General features: G+C 43.2%; 1 pseudogene; it reads left to right on the top strand.

The window, feature by feature from the left end:
• The first annotated feature begins 1,429 nt into the window (after positions 1 to 1,429).
• On the top strand, positions 1,430 to 3,879 carry LOC139032012 (zinc finger CCCH domain-containing protein 14 pseudogene; annotated as a pseudogene).
• Positions 3,880 to 9,130: the final 5,251 nt, after the last annotated feature.

Here is a 9,130-nt window from a genome sequence, read left to right as displayed (position 1 = left end):
CTTTATAACACAGGAAGCGCATCCTGGTGCTCTGTGAAGACTCAGAGGGGCGGGATAGGACAGAAGCTCGAGAGGGAAGAATATGTAGAGAGTTATAATCGATTCACATTGTTGCATGGCAGAAACCAACACAACATTGTAAAGCAATCATCCTCCAATTTTTAAAAAAAGAGTGAACCCTAAGGTGTAAACAGTGGGCTTTTGGTGATCATGATATATCGATGCTGGCTCATCCCGGGGCAAATGTACCACTCTGACGCCTGATGTCCATATTGGGGAGGTTACATGCATTTGGGGGCAGGGGGCATATGGCAAATCTCTGTACCTTTCTCTCAGTTTTATTGTAAACCTAAAAGCGTTATAAAAAAAATCAAGTCTTATAAAAATTTAACAGCCCTGTCTCCTTCAAGTCTGTTCAGTTTCACCACTCCTCTTCCTAAACCTTCTTTGCCTGCTCTGCTTTTGTTTCTCATAGTGACCTACTATACTATGTAATTTATCTTCTATAGGTAATCAGGACTCCCCTGGTCGCTCAGACTATAAAGAATCTGTCTGCAATGCAGGAGACCCGAGTTCGATACCTGGGTTGGGAAGATCCCCTGGAGAAGGGAATGGCTACCCACTCCAGTATTCTTGCCTAGAGAATTCCAAGGACAGAGGAGCCTGGTGGGCTACAGTCCATGGGATTGCGCAGAGTCAGACACAACTAAGTGACTAACACTTTCACATAGATAATCAATTCTGAGTCGCACGACATTTTACACACTTTAAAGTGAAATGAACTGCTAGTCACTCAGTCATGTTCAGCTCCTTGTGACCCCATTGTCTGTAGCCCACCCTCCAGGATCCTCTGTCCATGGGATTCTCCAGGCAAGAATACTGGAGTGGGTTGCCAATCCCTTCTCCAGGAGATCTTTCCAACCTAGGGATTGAACCCAGGTCTCCTGCACTGGAGGCAGATTTTTTTACCATCCGAGCTACCAGGGAAGCTGTGAAATTAGGATTTTTTAAAATAATTGACAGCAATTATTAGCATCAATTTCTTTTTTTCATGGCGTACAGAATAATGGTATGTTTATATCATCGCCATCTTAGAGATGGTAAACTATGGTATTATGTTATTGTTTCTTGGCCCTTTCTGCCTTCTAGAATATCAGCTCCACCAAGGTAGGGGTCTTTAGTTTGTTCCCTGCTATAGTCCAAGTCCCTTGAACAGTGTCTGGTACATAATAGGTCCTCAGTAAACACTTGTTTCGTGAATGATTGGATGCCATGCCTGCTGTTAGTAAACCGACAGTAAAGCAAAGGAGCTGAAATCAAAAGACAAGATGAGTTATGAGCAGAACAACCTACTTCCATTATTTCCTCACTGTTCTATCCCCTGGATACCAGGAAAAAAGCCTAGTTATGAAAAATGCCTACAGTGGCGGTCTGGCTGCGGGCGGGGAAGCCGGCACCGGGCCCCTGGTCCGCGGGACGCCACGCAGTGCCCGCCGCTTTCCCCCGCGGAGCCATGGAGATCGGCACGGAGATCAGCCAGTGCCATTAAAGGGAAATTGCAAGAATTAGGAGCTTATGTCGATGAAGAACTTCCTGATTACATTATGGTGATGGTGGCCAACAAGAAAAGTCAGGACCAAATGACAGAGGACCTGTCCCTCTTTCTAGGGAACAACACAATTCGATTCACCGTATGGCTTCACGGTATATTAGATAAACTTTGTTCTGTAACAACTGACCCCTCTAGTCTGAAGTCTTCTGATATCAACCTCTTTGATGGTAACGTACCTTCAAACAAGAGCAGTTTCAGTTGAGGAGATGAGAGAAGGCACGAAGCTGCAGTGCCACCTCTTGCAGTTTCTAGCACTAGACCTGAAAAAAGAGAATCTAGAGTTTCTACAAGTTCACAGGAGCAGAAAGCCACTAATGTCAGACAGACTTACGATGATGGAGCTGCAACCCGACTAATGTCCACAGTGAAACCTTTGAGGGAGCTAGCACCCTCTGAAGATGTGATTGATATTAAGCCAGAACCAGATGATCTCATTGATGAAGACCTCAATTTTGTGCAGGAGAATCCCTTATCTCAGAAAAAAGCTACAGTGACACTTACTTTCAACAGCAGCAAAACAGTATTCATGCTGCCAAACAGCTTGATGTTCAGAGTAGCCGGGTGTATGAGACAGGACGTCTGTGTGAACCAGAAGTGCTTCACAGCTTAGAAGAGACTTACAGTCCCTTCTTCAGAAGCAACTCAGAAAAGATGAGTATTGAGGAAGAAAACTTTCGGAAGAGAAAGTTGCCTGTGGTAAGTTCAGTTGTTAAAGTAAAAAAGTTCAGTCACGATGGAGAAGAGGAGGAGGAAGACGGTGACAGTGGGTCCCGGACCGGAAGCCTCTCCAGCAGCGTGTCGGTGCTGGCGAAGCCTGAAAGGAGACCTTCACTTCCACCTTCTAAACAAGCTAACAAGAATCTAATTTTGAAGGCTATTTCTGAAGCTCAAGAATCTGTAACAAAAACAACTATTCTACAGTCTCACAGAAACAGACACTTCCAGTTGCTCCCAGAACTCGAACTTCTCAGGAAGAATTGCTAGCAGAAATGGTCCAGGGACAAGGCAGAGTCCCCAGGAGAAGTTCTCCCATTAAAGAAGAGGAAGCAAAAGGAGATAATATAGACAAAAGTCAAGGAACTCAACAGAGGCAGTTGTTATCCCGATTGCAAATTGACCCCATAGTGGCAGAAACGCTGCAGATCAGTCAAGATTATTATGACATGGAATCCATGGTCCATGCAGACACAAGATCATTTATTCTGAAGAAGCCAAAGCTGTCTGAGGAGCTAGTAGTGGCACCAAACCAGGAGTCGGGGATGAAGACTGCAGATGCCCTTCGGGTCCTTTCAGGACACCTTATGCAGACACGAGATCTTGTACAACCAGATAAACCTGCGAGTCCTAAGTTTATAGTGACGCTGGACGGTGTCCCCAGCCCCCCAGGATACATGTCAGATCAAGAGGAGGACATGAGCTCTGAAGGAATGAGAGCCGCCCAGCACCCTGCAGCCTCACACGGGGGACTCGCGGGTCTCCTCCGCCCGCAGCAAGCCCGCGTGCTGAGCAGGCAGCTTGAGGACCCAGATGGTAGCTTTGCAAACGCTGAGATGAGTGAGCTGAGCGTGGCACAGAAGCCAGAGAAGCCGCTGCAGCGCTGCAAGTACTGGCCTGCCTGCAAGAACGGGGACGAGTGCGCTTACCATCACCCCGTGTCGCCTTGCAAAGCCTTTTCCAATGGTAAATTTGCTGAGAAGTGTCTGTTTGTTCATCCAAATTGTAAATATGATGCAAAATGTACTAAACCAGATTGTCCCTTCACTCACATGAGCTGAAGAACCCCAGGACTGCCTCCAAAACCAGTCACAGCACCAGCACCGCCTTCCAATAGTCAGCTGTGCCACTACTTCCCAGCTTGTAAGAAAATGGAGTGTCCCTTCTATCATCCGAAACACTGTAGGTTTAACACGCAGTGTACGCGACCTGACTGTACGTTCTATCACCCCACCATTACTGTGCCACCGCAACATGCCTTGAAATGGATTCGACCTCAGACCAGTGAATGACACCCAGTCCTACCTGACGGAAGACAGTGGCGTTTGAAAGTTTCCACCTACTGATGAAAGACATTCTGCAGAATTTGTCAAATCTTTGAAACTTGGAATATATTGCTTTCATAATATGAAGTTTATTGCATATCTGAAGTGTCTAATTTTTCAAGTTTGTAAGTTTATTAAGTGATTTTAACATTGGGTCTTTGTTGTTTTGTTTTGACTGTGGAAAGACAGTTTAAGGAAAAGCTGAAATCTATTAAAACATTTGAGGCATGTTTGTACAAAAAAAAAAAAGAAAGAAAGAAAAATGCCTACTTAAGTTAAGAAAAAGCCTAGTTAAGAAGCTTAGCGGCTTCCGCATTTCTGTCTCTCCCATGATGTGCCACTTACCCATCAGGCACAGTCCCTGGGGCCTGCGATACTTTTAGAGCCCAGAAAAAATGTTTTCATTTCTCTTAAAATCAGAAGAAAAAGAAAAGAACTTTCAAAGGTAAAATGTATTTTTATTTTATCTCACAGGAAAAAAAAGAAAATTTTAGTATTTGTAAGAATCGATGGCATTTTGCCTGAAATAAAAATAAAATCTTGCAGTATTTAAAGCTCTATCAAAAACTTTTAATTTTGATATTATAATGTGGAAGGGGCCCACAAAAGTCACATGGTGGTCCTGCTTGTTATAAAATCAGAAAAGTGATCGTGTCATTTATTGGTGGTCTGGTGGATCAAGAACATTAGGGGCCATGGCAAATAGTGGGTGCATTTAAGGGAGAAGGCAAGAGGGATGAGCATTTCTTGAGTCCCACTCTGTGGTCAGCCTGATGCAGGGCATTTTAGGTTCATTATCTCATTGAAGCCTTTCAACTCCAGGAAGCCATTTAACCACCCACTTTTATTATGAATTTAATGAACCACTACCTTGTCTAACTCAATGAAACTATGAGCCATGCCATGTAGGACCACCCAAGACAGACGGGTCATGGTGGAAAGTTCTGGCAAAATGTGGTCCACTGGAGAAGGGAATGGCAAACCACTTCAGTAGTCTTGCCTTGAGAACTCCATGAACAGTATGAAAAGGCAAAAAGATAGGACACTGAAAGATGAACACCCCAGATCAGTAAGTACCCAATATACTACTGTAGAAAAGTGGAGAAATAACTCCTGAAAGAATGAAGAGACAGAACCAAAGTAAAAGCAACACCCAGTTGTGGATGTGACTGGTGATGGAAGCAAGGTCTGATGTTGTAAAGAGCAATATTGCATAGGAACCTGGAATGTTAGGTCCGTGAATCAAGGCAAATTGGAAGTGGTCAAGGGAGATGGCAAGAGTGAACATCGACATTCTAGGAATCAGAGAACTAAAATGGACTGGAATGGGTGAATTTAACTCTGATGACCATTATATCTACTACTGTGGGCAGGAATCCCTTAGAAGAAATGGAGTAGACATCATAGTCAATAGAAGAGTCTGAAATGCAGTACTTGGATGCAATCCCAAAAACAATAGAGTGATCTCTGTTCGTTTCCAACAAACCATTCAGTGCACAGTAATCCAAGTCTATGCCCCAACCGATAAGGCTGAAGAAGCTGAAGTTAAAGAGTTCTATGAAGATCTATAAGACCTGTTAGATTTAACACCCCCAAAAGATGTCCTTTCCATTATAGGGGACTGGATTGCAAAAGTAAGAAGTCAAGAAACACCTGGAATAACAGGCAAATTTGGACTTGGAGTACAGAATGAAGCAGGGTAAAGGCTAATAGAGTTTTTCCAAGAGAATGCACTGGTCATAGCAAGCATCCTCTTCTAACAACACAAGAGAAGACTACACATGGACATCACCAGATGGTCAATACCAAAATCAGATTGATTACATTCTTTGCGGCTAAAGATGAAGTCAGCAGTCAGCAAAAAACAAGCAAAAACAGTCTATACAGTCAGCAAAAACAAGACCAAGAGCTGACTGTGGCTCAGATCATGAACTCCTTATTGCCAAATTCAGACTTAAATTGAAGAAAGTAGGGAAAACTACTAGATTAGGGAAAACCACTAGACCATTCAGGTATGACCTAAATCAAATCCCTAACGATTATACAGTGGAAGTAAGAAATAGATTTAAGAGACTAGATCTGATAGACAAAGTGCCTGATGAACTATGGATGAAAGTTTGTGAAACTGTATAGGAGACAGGGAGCAAGACCATTCCCAAGAAACAGAAATGCAAAAAAACAAAAAGGCTGTGTGAGGAGGCCTTACAAATAGCTGTGAAAAGAAGAGAAACCAAAAGGAAAGGAGAAAAGGAAAGATATACCCATCTGAATGCAGAGTTCCAAAGAATAGCAAAGAGAGATAAGAAAGCCTTTCTGGGTGATCAGTGCAAAGAAATAGAGGTAAACAACAGAATGGGAAAGACTAGCGATCTCTTCAAGAAAATTAGAGATACCAAGGGACCACTTCATGCAAAGATGGGCTCAATAAAGGACAGAAATGGTATGGACTTAACAGAAGCAGAAGATATTAAGAAGAGGTGGCAAGAATACACAGAAGAACTGTACAAAAAAGATCTTCACGACCAAGATAATCACGATGGTGTGATCACTCACCTAGAGCCAGACATCCTGGAATGTGAAGTCAAGTGGGCCTTAGGAAGCATCACTATGAGCAAAGCTAGTGGAGGTGATGGAATTCCAGTTGAGCCATTTCAAATCCTAAATGATGATGCTGTGAAAGTGCTGCACTCAATATGCTAGCAAATTTGGAAAACTCAGCAGTGGCCACAGGACTGGAAAAGGTCAGTTTTCATTCCAATCCCAAAGAAAGGCAATGCCAAAGAGTGATCAAACTACCACACAATTGCCCTCATCTCACATGCTAGTAAAGTAATGCTCAAAATTCTCCAAACCAGGCTTCAACAATACATGAACCATGAACTTCCAGATGTTCAAGCTGGTTTTAGAAAAGGCAGAGGAACCAGAGATCAGAGTTCCAACATCTGTTGGATCATCAAAAAAGGAAGAAAGTTCCAGAAAAACATTTACTTCTGCTTTATTGACTATGCCAAAGCCTTTGACTATGTGGTTCACAATAAACTGTGGAACATTCTGAAAGAGATGGGAATGCCAGACTACCTGACCTGCCTCTTGAGAAATCTGTATGCAGGTCAGGAAGCAGCAGTTAGAACTGGACATGGATCAACAGACTGGTTCCAAATTGGGAAAGGAGTACATCAAGGCTGTATATTGTCACCCTGCTTATTTAACTTATATGCAGAGTACATCATGAGAAGTGCTGGGCTGAATGAAGCACAAGCTGGAATGAAGATTGCTGGAAGAAATATCAATAAACTCAGATATGCAGATGATACCACCCTATGGCAGAGAGTGAAGAAGAACTAAGAGCCTCTTGATGAAAGTAAAAGAGGAGAATGAAAGAGTTGGCTTAAAACTCAACATTCCAGAAAACTAAGATCATGGCATCCAGTCCCATCTATGGCTAATAGATGGATAAACAGTGGAAACAGTGACAGACTTTATTACTGGGGGCTCCGTAATCACTGCAGATGGTGACTGCAGGCATGACATTAAAAGACGCTTACCCCTTGGAAGAAAAGTTATGACCAACCTAGACAGCATATTAAAAAACAGAGACATTACTTTGCCAACAAAGTTCCATCTAGTCAAGGCTATGGTTTTTTCAGTAGTCATGTATGGATGTGAGAGTTGGACTATAAAGAAAGCTGAGTACTGAAGAATTGATGCTTTTGGACTGTGGTGTTGGAGAAGACTCTTGAGAGTCGCTTGGACTGCAAGGAGATCCAACCAGTCCATCCTGAAGGAAATTAGTCCTGAATATTCATTGGAAGGACTGATGCTGAAGCTGAAACTCTAATACTTTGGCCACCTGATGGGAAGAACTGACTCATTGGAAAAGACCCTGATGCTGGGGAAGATTGAAGGCAGGAGGAGAAGGGGACAACAAAGGATTGGATGGCATCACCGATTCAGTGGGTGTGTGTTTGAGTAAACTCCGGGCGTTGGTGATGGACAGGGAGGCCTGGTGTGCTGCAGTCTGTGGGGTTGCAAAGAGCTGGACAGGACTGAGGACTGAACTGGACTGAACTTACTACCACTTAGTACCAAGTCCCACCGACACTTCTCTGTGTATTTCTCTTCTCTTATAAAAATGAATTCACAGGCTCATGAATCCTTCTCAATGATCTTATCTAAATATTATTTTGAAATCATTTTTAAAATGCCTTATCCTTTTTGATCCTTAAATTAGAACCAGAAAGATGGGTTTTCATAGTTAGAGGCCTGACTTAAATTCCAAACAAGTTTTGACTGTATTCTAAGATGCTCCTGGGGTCTTGGTTGGGGGGAGTTTGATGACCTAAGGCAGCCTGCCTTAGAGAAATGTGTGATTTTTTTTTTACTGATCTTTTTAAGAAACAAATTTCAAATGTCCAAAGGCAATTTAGAAAACAATTTCACCATCAGACTTCAGTGGTGTGGCCCCCACGCAAACACCCACACTGTCCTCAAAATGTGGCCTACAGGCCATTCAATTAGGAAAAACAGAAAATAAATCCTACCCACTGGAAACAAAATCCTGCAATATCTTGTCCTAGAAAAACAAACAGTGATGACTCTAGGAGCTCTGGTTTCTTGATTGAACAACTTGAATCAGTGCCTGCTGTTATGTGTTGGGTTCCATGCTGGGGTTTCAAACCTAAGTGGGATTTTGTCCCAGCTCTCATGTCACTCCCAGGCTAATGGGACAGCCTTTCATCTGGATGCTTGCAGAGGCCTCCTAACCGGTCTCCCTGCCTCCACCCTTGCCCTTCATCCTCCAAACATTAGACAGAGGGATCCTGTGGCAGAGGGATTCAAATGTGTGGCGGCTCATCCCCTCTAACCACCTAGCGCTCCTTTCCTGCTCTCTGGTCTGGCTGCTGCTTCTCCAACCTTTGCTGACTATGCTCCAAAAATTCTGGCCTTTCCTAAAGCAGGGCAGACCCACTCCCACATTCAGAGTTCTCCACTTGCTATTCCATGGGCCAGGATGCACAGGCCAGCAGTGGTCCAGTAGGCTCACTCCTCACCTTCTTCAAGCCGCGATTCAAGTGTCATTTCAAAGATGCCTTCCTTGACTGCCTGTTCAATCCTGCAGTTCCCACCTCAAGCCTCCGTATGCCTCCTCCTGAATTATTTTATTCCACCGCACTTATCATCATCTAACCACCCTGGGTGTATTTTGCTTATTTTCTTTCATTGTCTCCCCTTTGCTTCTTGAGAACAAATATTTTTGCTTTTTTATACCTAACCATATCCTCAATGCCTAGAATAGAGCTTAGAATATAGCATTCACTCAATAAGAACTGATCTTTTGAATAAAGAGGTCACTGAATGAGACATTCATGTAAAACAAAAGCATAAAATGCTATGCAGGTATGGTTTCTTCAGAGCACAGAGGGAGAAAAAACCATCTGCTTACAGAAATCAGGAAGGCTGACTTCATGAGAGGTAACTT

Source organism: Odocoileus virginianus, chromosome 29, assembly GCF_023699985.2.
Source record: "Odocoileus virginianus isolate 20LAN1187 ecotype Illinois chromosome 29, Ovbor_1.2, whole genome shotgun sequence".
NCBI lineage: Eukaryota > Metazoa > Chordata > Mammalia > Artiodactyla > Cervidae > Odocoileus > Odocoileus virginianus.
The sequence above is the reverse complement of the archived record's forward strand: the minus strand, read 5'-3'. Positions and strand labels throughout refer to the sequence as shown.